Source organism: Echiichthys vipera (assembly GCF_963691815.1).
Source record: "Echiichthys vipera genome assembly, chromosome: 6".
NCBI lineage: Eukaryota > Metazoa > Chordata > Actinopteri > Perciformes > Trachinidae > Echiichthys > Echiichthys vipera.
The window spans coordinates 10442313-10456381 of NC_139831.1; the positions used below are offsets into that span (position 1 = coordinate 10442313).

Sequence of the window (14069 nt, forward strand, 5' to 3'; positions counted from 1 at the left end):
ATCTGCTCAAATTAAATTACAAAAGAATGAATAAAAAATGTAAGAAGGAAGGCCTACATCCTTTACCATTTGTACCTCAGACTCTGACAACCTATTACAGAACATCAAATCTCAAACATTAAAAAGAGTTCAGAATCTATGAGGGCAGATAATGATAAAACTGTTCCAACATCATCGTCTTTGACTTCTAACTACCTTAGAATGTGTTCTTCTTAGCAATATTGTTTATATATAATTTAAGATCAAACAATGATAAAATGTATGGACCTGAAAACAAATATATCACTGGATGCAGTGCTGAATTGTGGAAATTCGGCATCAGCTCTGGCACATGCAGGACAGAAAGCCTCCTGAATTGAAATACTTTCAAGTCATGGCTCAAAAATACAAATATAAATACATGGCAGCCTTCGTTTAAAGATGGATGCAGTGAAAACTACCAATTCCACTATGTGTTCAATCTGAGAAACGTAGTCCATCCTCTTTTCACAAGACACATACACTCAGAAAATCAATCTGCAATACCTCCAAGTTGCACATGCACTTCAGGACCAAGATAATTGCAAGGAAGCCTATTTCAGACAACCAGGTGGCAGCATGTGTTTTTGAGGCTTATGACTCCCCATACCACCCACAATCAGCAACGTCCTCCAGGACTTCAAACACTCCCTCTGTTCTCCAAACCCTCCGGTCCCAACTCTCTCGGGGAACCAAGCACCTGGCCCAGAGTTTCATATTCCTCTCAGGTGTGCCTCCACAGCATTGCACTAGCCTGATATGCACGCATATTAAGTACTGTATTGGCATTCTATTTTCCAATAGTTGCTATTTCACTTTCAAAGTAGGCCACCACTGAAGGACAGAGCACCTTTTCTGCTTACCAATTTCATCCGATGGAGGATGAGTGGTCTCCATATCCTCTCAGGTTTAAATTGTTTTCCTGTGTATGTGACTGAACTCTTGGAATATATTAAAAAATAAAGTGTGATTTCTGTTCATGTGTATGTCATTGTCATGATACCTGCTATCCTTATCTTAATAAGCTACCCGGCTATACAAAACAAAGCACACACTTATCACTAGTCCCTTTCAGTCCTAAAACAATTCCCTAAATTGTAGGACCTTACTTTTTCTCTCATCCACACTGTCTCCCAACCACATTTTCTCTGTCCATCCTCCACCTCTGTTGTAAGTAGCTGTCTTCTTATCAGTGCAGGAGGCTCACAGAGTATTCCCAGAGGCCATTCATGAGCTTCTACCATATGGGACTTCACAGATTTAAAAGCAGCAGAGGAAGCCCACACCGACTTCATTTCCCACGAGAACAGAGTGCATAGTGGAAGATGGTGGATACATTACAGGTACCCCCATCCCTATCACTATCAAAGTCAGCCTAGCCTGTTGCATGTATCATTGCCTCAACCCTGCACTGTTCTGGCTTTGACGTTGGTCATTCCTTTGTTTGCTCTTTAATGATGCAAGCTTTATTTTGGTGTATCGTTACATTTTTAATTAATTTACAGTAATGTCTGTCGTGATTATTACATAGTCACCCGATTGCAGTTATTTGAGCCTACTGTGATCATTTTGCATTTTTGGATTTCAAGCTCAAGGGAATTTACAGCCAAATAGACAGCAGCAAAATAAAAACTGTAGTTACAAACTTTAAAGAGGAAGCAACATTAAGCTTCTGAAACTATCACTCAAGTTTCGGTCCCTGGTGCGTAAATGTGCTCTCTTAACAGGCACACTGAAACACTTGCCTGATGAAAAATGTAGCTTTGTGCTGCAGCAGTGGACAGCAGCTCTGCAGCAGTGGACAGCAGCTCTGCTCTCTATCTACATTTGATAGAATGTGATAAATATTTTCCTTTAATGATATATTATTTCAACCAGCGACAATTCATCCACTGTTAATCAGAATTTTAGGAACCCACCCAACCAATCCACAGATTAACTGTGGTTTCCAAGGACATACCACATGTCTTTATTTTGCTTAAAGTCGGTATTTGTGTGCAGTTGCAGATAAGCTATACTAATGTTATTAGTAATATAGTATTTGTAGCTAGATTAAGATTCTAGTAGTGGCTGCGTAGGATTGTTTATGACTTGTGTGATTTCCAATAACTCCAGAGTGTTGTAAAGTCCAAAATACATATGTAATCATTTTCAATATTCACAACATGTTTTTATCCAACAAAATATGCAGCCCATTCAGTTCATAATTGTTGGTGTTTAGCCTTTCATTGTTATTGCTGAACACAAAGGGAGGCCCTATCCTGTATAACGGGAGCATATATCCCCCAAGTCAAAATAGGTTCCTGTGGGTATGATTCACGTTAGCGCTGCTATGGCAGAATGGAGGAAATCGTGAAGTGTAGTAGCAATACCAACAAACTTGCTAATGTGCAAATCTGATATAAAAGCCTGCATAAATTCTACACATCTTTTTGGTGACCAAAATAAATTCTCCTGCAACCCACATTTGGGTGGCGACCCAGTCTCTGGGAATGACTGGCTTAAAGGGTTGGACAATCATAACATGACAATCAAAATGTTCTACTCTTAGAAGCTCGGGCAGGGATTCAACAGGAATATGTGCTGGCTGTGCTTCTCATCTGCTGGATGAAATAATTGTCAGCAGTCAACTCCATGTTTGCCATCTGTCTGTTTCATGTGGGACTGAAACAGACATAAAAAGAGGCTATGTGTATTTTTTTTTTTTCTATTCATTACCCTTCAGCTAAAACTGAAGATGGGAACTCTCTGGTCCGTGTATGTGATGAAGATTAAGAACCATGTGATGCTACACAGAGGCAAGTAGTTCAATTTTAGAAGTGCATTTCAAGTATACTTTATTTTGTCAAAGTTAAGGTATTACATATTCAGCTGATAATGAAAAAAACAGCTTTTTAATGAGAGTTGCAATTCCTCTATGAAGACAAAGGCATGGGCCGCAGAAGAACTTACGATATCCATTAAGAACAGTTTTGGGCAAGAAAGACATCACAGGAGGGAGAGGTTAAGTGAGCTCTTAGGCAAGAGCAATCACTTGCATGGCTCTCGGCACTAAGAAAAGCATACTAAAATGGCTCATGGCTCTGTTGTAAACAGAAGGGGGTCCTTACCTGAGACAATGTTCAGAAATTACTTAACATCCTCTGCTTCAATGTGAAAACTGCTTTGCTACACTTATACCCCCAATGGTCTGAATTGGATTGGCCTCATTGACCGGCAGTATGGACATGAAGAGCCCGATTTAACTCATGTATGTAATGTAATGTAACTGCATCCATACAGTGGGGTCTGAAATATCATCCTACTCTGTAGCAGAGGAAATCCTGCAGGGGGGATGATTGCATGTTTCCATCTAATGCAATACTATTACACTGTCTTCCAAACATGACTGCTCCCTCAGTCTTCACTTCTTCTGTCCATCACTTAAAACATCTGGTTTAATTTTAGAAGGTCAGGGGTAGTGAAGCAGAAGCTGTCAGTGGAAGTTGTCTTGATGTGTGTCATGAAATAGAGCAAAGAAATGCCACCCTCAGATGGACCAGGAAATAACAATTATGTTGACAATATAAAGTCTCGGCTAGATATAGAAAGGAATGAATGAGTTCTACAGACATTCAGCTGCATTAAACTTATATATAAAAAATAAGAACCTCAGTGTCCTCTATAAGGCTATAAAGTTATGTTATTGTATAGCTGACGACCAGATCAATTCTCTTCCCATCCAGATATGGTGACTTAATGAAACTGAATCTGAATCAACCCCTGCAATCCAGTGCAAAATTTGACAACACTCCGTAATTTTTTTATTTTTTTATTTTTAGTGAAGAGGTTCTGTAGGTGAAGGCTGTGCTTTGAAAGCCCCTTACAAAAATAACCATATTTTTTATTATGAGTATCTTTATTAGGTGTGTGCTTTTGGGTCTTGGCTCATTTCTTCAGGGGCACACAAAAGTAAGCTAAGCACTAGTTCTACAGTCCTTCCCAACCATCTCATCATGCCAATACATCACTCTTAGCTCTCTCTCCCTCCCCACTTCCCTTCCTACGGTCCCTCCTCCTGGATTAAAAACTCTTAATTTTCACTAATTACACAAACTCATTTATTTTTCTTCATGTCTCGGCATTTCTCCCTGTTTTCTCTCCATGGGGCTCATAAACGCGTTTTGAAACTGGGTTTAATAAACCTGCCTTCTGAGGGTTTAAGGCCTTTAATGGACACAGGGCTTGTTTGATAAGTCCCCACTTCATCACACACTTTATTAATTAAAGTTTATATTACATTAGAAACAAAGTTAAAGCTATTTGCTCCCCATTAATGGTTTCATGTAGCTGCATATCTATGGCCAATTAATTGGAGTCTTGCCTCCCCGTTTGCATTTTTCCCTTGTTTGACAAAAGTGTGTTGGGGTTGGCTTCAGGCAATATGTTGCAAGCAGCAGCAATATAGCACTTGTAATCCAGAATTTAAAGAGGGTTGACTGCACTAGTAATTTGAAGGTGTTGTTTAGGTGCCTGAATGTGTTTCCCTTCTAACGGCTAGAAAAGTAAAAAGTTATTTCTCTTTTCTGTGTCCATTAAGATACAAAGCCTAAAGGGATGGTGGGTGTAGTGTTTGTGTATGCAATCAAATCTTAAGAAAACAATTACATTTAAATGAAAAAAAATATGAAACAAAAGTACATTTTGGGAAGCTTTTAGCAATATTAACCCAATGGACATTGTTATGTACACTCCACTCACAGCTTTTTAACCTGTTGTTATGGTTTTGTTGGTCAACGCTGGAAAAAGAGTCCTTTGGGAAATGTAACACTAGCAGTCAGATGATCACACATGGTGTAAACACACCCCTCTGGAACACACTGATCCAAACCACATGTGTTGGCCATGAAAATACACTGTACTCTATTGGTCAACCAGCATTAAACAGTAGCTCTGCAAATTAGTGGTTTACAACTTCTCTATCAGAATAAAGAAGCACCCAAATTAAATATGTTGTGTTATATAGATTAAACTAGATTTTAATATTATTCTAATATTTCTTCAAAGAAAATGTAGCCCACCCAACCAAATATTTACTATAAAGGGCAGGCATACTTTCTGATCTGCAGTTTATGAATACTTTAAATACTGAAAACAAAAAAGGCATGTTTTGCAAAAGGCGAACTGACATAGGTTTTCTGAGGCCCTGCATGGGTGGACACTGCCCACCCATAAACATTGTGTGTGTGTGTGTGTGTGTGTGTGTGTGTGTGTGTGTGTGCGTGTGCATGTGTGCGTGTGTGTGTGTGTGTGTGTGTGTGTGTGTGTGTGTGTGTGTGTGTGTGCAGAAGTGGTGTGGCCTGTCAGACATAATGAGTAAGCAACGATACACAATAATTGTGGCCAACTGCAGGGACCCCCTCTGTGTGTGGTAGTGGCTATTATGGGTATGTGCAGGCAAACACACATATGCAGACAGCTAAGATACAGACAGAAAGCAATGAGTTGAAAGAAGAAAGGGCACACTGGGAGCAGCCACGTAGAGTGAGACCGAAAGGAACAAAGAGGGTTGTAAACCCTTTGTGTTGCCTGTTGATTGCATAAAATATTTTAAGGCACAAGTTTCAACAACAGTAGTATTTAAAAATGTTGAGAAGTCAAACGCACACTTGTGGATTGCTGTCCTCTGTCGCATATCAGAGTGGCACATACTGGCATGCTGGAAGACTTGCTCAACGTGATTACAGTGGGCGCGCGGCCACAATACTTCATGCACTCCCGCTACGCTCTTCTTCATGGGCTTCTGCATGGTTGCAGTCGTTTTAGTCTGGTTAAACCCATGTTTCTTTCTACTAAAAACAAAGGTTAACACAAAAAAACAGCAATTCAACAGCGAATGGACAGAGAAGTATTCGTTCATAACTGTCACTGTGAAGCCTGTATGTGCAACGAGTGTATACTGTATCGGTGGGAAGCAAAACTCTTAATTGGTAACTTAAGTTATCAGATAAATATAGTGGAGTAAAAAGTAGAATATTTCCGAATGAATTGTAGTGGTATAAAGTATAAAGTAGCATGACAATAAAATAAAAAATAAATAAATAATAAAAATTAAGAAATTAAGAAAAAATCAAATAAGGGACAAGTGGTTGAAGATGAATGAATGAAAAAATCAAATATGGTATGATAAATATACCTCACTCCAACAATGGAGGACTCCACATCATCGCTCAGTTTGTCAAACTGACCTAGGCCTTTTGATTGTAACTGTAACCAGTCCTCCAATTCTCCCAAAATGCCACTGAAGTATTAAATGCATGAAAAATAATGATTTCAAAGAAAAAGAGGCAGTAAAGCAGACCACAATGCATTTTACTTGGGGTAACAAATCCCTCAAATATCTTAATAACTAAAAATATTAATAACATATATGTTATTGTTGAGGATGGATTGTTTTTGAAGTTTAGTTCATTTTTTGCCATTGGTTGTTTTGACACTGGTTTAATATCCATAGACACATATGATATACTATGTTCTACTATTGCTAATATTATTACTATATTCAAACAATGACTCTAAACATGTATTAGCAAGGATTGGGCTGCCTCAAGACATGGGTTTAAAATAATCGGTTTGCAGGGCCCGAGGACAGTTAAATTTCAAAATGGCCGAGTAAAATGTTAACACAAATTACTTAATGATATTTCTGTTTTATATTTCAGACAACGGCAACAAATATAATTCACAAAGAAATGAAATTAACCATTATGTATAAATAAATACACTCAAGACAAAATGAACAAATGAATAAGACTGAACCGAAGGTGTACGCCTCAATTTATGAAGACTAATTTATTTCATGTTAATTTGCTTGCAAGGAATTTAGTTCATAAAAAAAAAATTAGACAATCACAAAAAAAAAAATATGTTAGAAAGAAGTGAGTAGTCTAGAATTGATGAAGATATGGTCAGCATTATTCATGCAACAGGGGAAAATAAATATTGATGAGAAAGGGGGGAATTAACAGGATTTAAAGTTTTAAAAGTCTTTGGATGAAGGGGACAATGAGATTAGTACTTCCATCAACATAAATTTATACTGCCATCTACTGCCCCCAGACTCTTTCATTTTCATGAATGCATATGTAGATAAGGTTGAAGGAGTCGGCCAGCAGTGGTCAGCTCCTTGTTAACATTGTGGCCTGTGAATGACCGATGCTCCAGTATGATACCCGCTACTCAAGATTAAAAGGAGCACCAGCCGTGGGGGATGGAGGTCGTATCATTGTTTACCCCGTGTAATGCCACCAATGCAGGGCCATCGCAATGTTAAAATGTTCCTCTATTGTTTGTCTGTCTTCCTTTGTGTGTTAGACAAATTAAGTATATAGCGATGCAGGGTGGGAAACCAGGAGGGAGGAGGGGCATCCAACAATGGCAGCAGGTGCACCAGGACAGCTAATATTTGCACAGCGGTTTCTGTAGCAACAAAGTAACCCCCCCCCCCCCCCCCCCCCCCCGAAGAAAAGGGACAACTGTCTCCTCATAAATGGCTCTGTTACAGACACATAAATCCAGGCCTGACTCCACCAACCTATCTGTATACCCCATTCCCATCCCTCTTCTTCTCCCTAGAAATCCCTTCGGTGCAGGACAATTGCCAGATGCATCTTGGCAACATGTGGCATCGTAGAGGTCAAGCTGAAACCTATTGTGTGAATGTAGTGTGTGTTTGTGTGCATGCTATCTCCCCACCTGCAGCGTGTCAGAAACATGGCCGGCCACACTTCAGTCTAAGTCACACTTTTACTGTGATGAATGTAGAAGAGTACTTGTTGTTTAGTTTTTGCGCGAAATGATTGTCTAAACATACAATGGACAACTTAATGCATAGGTTATAGTCAGGTCACAAAATCCCAACAAATATCCTTAAAAAAAAAAAATCATATTGGACATTTAAAGTGACATACACCTATCAGTATTGTGTCAAAAAAAAAAACTATATCTCTGAGCTCACGTCAAGGCTTTTAAAACCAATATAAGGGACGGCTGGTGGCTCAGTGGTTCGACTCTGACCTGTGGCCATTTGCTGCATGTCTCCCCCTCTCGCTCGCAACAATATAAGATATGTCCAGTTGTTTTGTGGCTTGTATTAGTAACCCTAAAAACAAAATGTATATTAAGTATAAGAGATACACAAAAGGCAGTAAGCCCTCATATAATATATACAGTATATGCATATATAACTCAAGGGGCTGTTAGGACCAAAATGCAGTCACTAAATGGTGGAGCAGTGGCAGAAGGTCACATAGACAACAGTTCTGTGACTGAGGGTGCTGGTTGTCATCTTGGATAGAATAGAATATAACACCCTTTCTTGAAATTGTGCAACTTAAGCAAACAATAAGAACAATTGAAAACAATTAAAAACAATTTAGAAGAGGTCCAAGTTAAACAAGTATAGTCTGGAAATAAATATATTATTTTATCAACATAATGTATTGTTTTTATTATATTATCAGTAAGTAACAACTCTTAATGTACTCTTAAGAAAAATTTGAGGCGATTAGGGGCGATTCGGAATGGTTCAAAATGTTTCCCGGGAAGATTCCCGGACGGTGGTGAAAAAAGTTAGTTTTTACCCTTGGTATGTTGATATATGTATGTATGTATGTATGCATTAATGTATATAAAATAATAACTTTTATTTTTTTGGTAATTGGTAGAGAGTTGAACTGGAATTGAGTGTAATGCAAAAATATTTGAACCCAAAAGGTTTATTTGGGGATTGTATCAAACTTTATTGCAACTTTCAGACCAGCAAGCTAGATGAACTGCAAACTAAAAATCTCTATAGGTGAGATTGAATGCATGTGCTATCTATCTAAAATGGAGCATTGGTAGTCTGGAAACTTGTATAGGGTCTACCACTCCTCAAATGGATGGATAAGTGCATGAATGGATACACGGATGAATGGATAGGCATTTCAGGTCACTCAGTATGTCATTTTTCCTCTTGTTATCCAACATGTATTGACAACTAGGTTACTGAAACTTTGATTGGTGCCCAGGGTGAAAATAAAATCATCTCATTAATGAAGAGGATATCCACACACCAGCAGTCTATGTGAATGACATTAAAACAGATGATTTCAAACTATCTGAATGACATACAAGCAGTCCATTTTTTTTTTTCAGATGGCCTGTTTGAGTTGTTATTTGTTACATATCTCCAGTCAGAAGCTCAATTGTGGGTAGACCTTTGTCCCGGCTGGACATGGGATTGATGCGGATTGTAGAAGGACTAATTACAGAATAAGGTTAACAAGGACTAGAAGTCATTTTGGCTTGGTATAAAAAAAAAAGAAGTACTAAAGATTGGCAGCTTCAGCTTCAGTCAAAGCTGAACACTACATGGTAAATTTGAAAAACAGAATACAGTTGCACGCTAGCTACAAAGGTGAAAACTTAAATCAATAACACATGGACACCTTTTAAGACTTGGCTGGGACCAAGGAAAACCCATGTGAAGGAAGCAGGGATTGGGCAGTAGAGGGGTACCAGCTTGGTCAATAAACTGGGCCCCTACCCCGAGGCAACAAGCTGACTCCAGCTGTGAGACAAGATCGTAGGCCAGTGTTTAACTTTCATCCTGTCAGCCAATGTCTCTCTCACTGCTCCCACACCACTTGCCACTCAGCGCGACATTCACCTCTTCCTCACCGCTCACCCCCGCCCCCTTTGATGAAAAGGCAATCAATGAGCTGGACTGGCCTGCATGGTAGCCTGAGGCGAGACTAAAAAATCTGCAGTCAAGAGTTTTCTATGAGAGATGGCACACTGTGGGTAGAAATTGCAGACCTGGTAAAAGAAAAAAGAAAATAGATATTGCCACTGCTACTACAGCTGAGAACTTGCTTGCTGGAATAAACACTGACATTATCCAAACACTTTTATTCACAGAAAAGAAACGCACATATGTGCAAATTAGCATGTGAATGTCAAACTGAAACACTTTAACTTTTGCCATACAGTGCCTATAGAAAGTCATGATACCCTTTTGAAATAGTCACTTTTTTTGGTAACTGTGACATGTTAGCCATTTCTAAAGAACTTGATAAAAACACGCTTGAAGACCCCTTCTGTTGACTGCAGGAAGAGGGAGAGTAATTTCTTAGCCATCCCTTCTTAGCCCCAAAGTGACACAAGACAAATCTACAGTTGCAAATTAACCCCAGAATAATGAATGAGGAATGGAGCCCCAAGGTCTTAATTGAATATTTTCTGGACTCATTTTCTTGACAGTGATGGATGTCTGCAAAAAAGAAGGCCAACTTAAATTCATATTTCATCATCTCTACATCTGACTACAGCTGTGTAGATTTATTGATTGATAAATGATGAGTTTTCATTGTGCAGCACAATTAAATGGACTTAGACATGTTCCAGGGAGGTTTGATAAATTGTGTCTATGTGGACTTTGAAAAGATGAACATGGCTGCTCAAGATCAAAGAAGTTTAAAACTGATAGCATACACATCCTAACAGCCGCATGTGCTGAACTGTTAATACTGTGTGATCCGGCCCTACCCCAACTCTAACACGTGGCCAAATCGTCGCTGTTTTTGGATTGTCTAACTACGTAAGAGAATATGACTGTATGACTTGTATGACTTTGATCTGTGAGCTTTGTATTAAATATTTTCTGTGCTTCGTGGAAGAGAAGTGGTTATACTGTGCTTAATTATGTATGACCCCCAGCAGAACTAAGGTGTGGTATCTCCATCTATCCTACCACTGACATAGATAAATAGAAGATTTAAGGCCTCTGAGAGATGATTATCAAAATTGTTTATGAGCACTACCATCAGGAGTTTAACCAAAACTAAATCAAAACTATAAATTATGTTTACAGTTATGTTATTCTGCTTTTTGTGACCAATTTGCTCAATGACAGGATTGACATTGAAAATGAGAATGACATTTCAAGGCTCTAAAAAGACTTAAGCATTTGGCAGCAACCTTGTTTTGGTTTCTATTTCTGTGGGCAAGCAACACTAAGCATGTTACTAGAGTAAGACGATTTTGATGTGGGAGAAGTCACTCAAGGAAATAAGTCAGATTGCAATGCCCAAAGCACTTTAAGGACATTGGATATGCACAATGCAGTGCTGATCACACAGCACACTGGGGTGGATCTCTTCAAAATGCTGCTCTGGTGATGTGACAGTGCTGCTCTAGGCATACTTATTCATGGGATTAAAAACAGCATAAGGCAGTGCTTGAATTCCACAACTTATGTCCCAGTTGTAAGAACTGTGCTTCTTCAGAGGGGAAAAAAATAATTATTTCATTCAGAGAACAGGAGGTTAGAACATTGGGTCTTTTTGGTGTTTACTCAAGCTATCAACCCACATACCGATTTACACCTGGGCTGTAAGGTGAATGCAATTAAAGGTAACATTTGTAGTATTATCCTTAAAAACATTGCCTAAACTAAAACAAAAGTGATCCCTCTCACTCATAACCTATGGCCCACAAGAAGTGTGTGTTGGTGTCTGTATTTGAAGAGACTCTTTTCTGGGTGTATGCTTGTTCAAAAAGGGTGTTTAAACACCAGCCAAGAACAGGAAAATATTAAACATAAAGACAAAATACATTGTAGTCTTTAAAATACAGTCACATCTTATTGATTAATTAATTCAATATGACTGTGTTGCAAAGACTACTAATAGTATTAGTGGTTGAGCTAATCAGTGTTAGCCGCATTTGGCTGTCATCTGGGATATCTCAAGTAATAGTTGTTACATGAAAAAAAATGTCTTGATGGTTTATTTGATGAGTGTACTTGCTGAAAAAGACCCTGGGATGATTTTGTGCTGAAATTTAACTTTAAGTAGAAGTAGTAATACCACACTGTAGATAATAATAGTCTGTTACAAGTTAAGTCCTACATTTAAAAAAAAAAAGTACTCATTATGCATAATGGTCCATTTTAGAATATTATATTATCAGATTATAATTATTGATAGATGTAAATATCACTTTAAAGTTGCAGCTGTTAACAATAGGGATAATTTAAATTACTTTATACTGTATACTGTTGTGTAGCTTAATCTATGTTATTTCATTTGTTGATAATATTTTGTATTACTATTATGAATCTGTTAAGTAAATAGTATATGAAGTTACCCAATAAATATAGTAGAGAAATAAGCACAACATTTCCTCTGAAATGTAGTGGAATAGATGTATAAAGCAGCATAAAATGGATTAACTCAAGTAAAGAAATTCAATATTAGTAATTAGTAGTAATATAGTAACTCAATATTGTATGCAAATACATTACTTGAGTGAATGTACTCTCTACCACTGGCTGTGACCTAGGTTATTTTAATAAACTTTGTCTTATGTTTAATTTATTATATCAAGCTTTGTTCCTTTCCAGCTTATCAGTTATGTTGTATGATTGTGCTCCATAGATCTAATTGTTAACTCCATCTGTTTAGCAAGTTTAAGATTTGTTGCTGATTACAGCATGAAGTGGCGATGAGGTCTTCAAATATTTTGAGTAGGTCTTTAAAGATTCTTAAAAATGTATTGAAATTAACTTCAGGATTTCTGCATATATTGTGTCATGCTAAGTGTCTGCAGATGTGTTATAATAAACTAGGTATTATACAGGCTCCTGATTATCCCCGATATCCCTGAAAATATTGGTCTTGACTGTTAACAAGAAACATTCTAGGATGCATGGCCATATTTTTGGTAGAGGGAGTCAATAATTTTACTTCAAGGAAAACATTGTCAGTTGTTTAACATTTAAAATAGGTTTGGTTACTGCAGTCTCAGCACATAAGGTGTACATTTTCATTTATTTACTTTTTTACAAGGTACAAAATGGAATTAACTCATTGCTTTATTAAACCAATTATAGTTGGTTACTATGTTGCTCCGTATTTGAAATTGTATTCAATTTGTCCTCCTGTATTTATCACATATAGCCCTATGGGTTTTATATAAGTAACACTTTACACTTTTCTTTACAATCTGCCCTTTAGACCACATAGTTCACCTTGAAGGCAAAGTACTCACGGTGGTACATATAAAAAAACAACTTATTCAACACATCCAAGGAAAGTAATGAAGATAGACTATGGATAAATATTTTCCCAGATGACTAAACTGGGAGGACACGGTAAAAGGTTGGAAAAGGTGGCTGTGGGTCCAGGCTTTATGTGTGACAGTATGTATGCAAGACGTTATGTAGGGAGTGGGAATAAAAAATGCAGCTATCTTGGGCATATATTGTGCTGAGAGAAACGTCCAATCCTCACCCTCCCACCCCTCAGCTAGCACATGAAGGCAAGGAATGTCTTCCTTGAGTTCAGAGGGGCTGCCAGAAGCTTCTTCTATGTTTCAAGGCTCAGCTAAGGCCACATTCCTTGGAAAATTAACAACTATACACACCAAAAGGGAAGACATGATGCCACAGAATATTTCAGTGCAGGAGAGCAAATAAGAACTATTTACTGTATATTACAAACGAACACTACGCATCAAAGCACATTGAATATATGCATATGCTATTTTAAAAATAGGGTTTGATCAAGAACCTCCTTTTGATGTAAAATAAAAATTGTGTTTGTGGTGGCTTATTTGGATGTGAGTCTGCGTATGTACTGTACATACATGAGCACTCTTGTTGCCGTGCCTGCAGGTCTATATTAACTACAGGAAATTGGGGGAAGTCGCATTTAATTGATCAAGTAACCATGAAGTGGGCAGGCAGTAATTGAGTTTCACATTGGCTCTAGCAATCTTGCAAATAAGTCATTTTCTTTTATGTCAGAATTGCAAACAAATGAGTTTCCAGCACTTTTTTTTAGATTAAAAAATGGAAATACGCTCTGGCTGGCACCAATGTAAACCTTTATTTACAGTAGCTCTGTAAATACAGCATAGTTCTCCTCATAGAGTTAAATATGAAGCCCTTTTTGATATCTGATAATATTTAAAAGCTTATAAGAGTTCTCAAAGGATAATATTATTCCCATCTTCTTCAACACATG

At 37.8% G+C, this 14069-nt stretch overlaps 1 protein-coding gene across 9 annotated transcripts in view; it reads right to left on the bottom strand.

The window, feature by feature from the left end:
• Positions 1 to 14069, bottom strand: part of diaph2 (diaphanous-related formin 2) — a gene marked incomplete at its 3' end in the record, with an annotated part of 383236 nt that overhangs the window by 188049 nt on the left and 181118 nt on the right. The gene's annotated exons all lie outside the window — the stretch shown is intronic.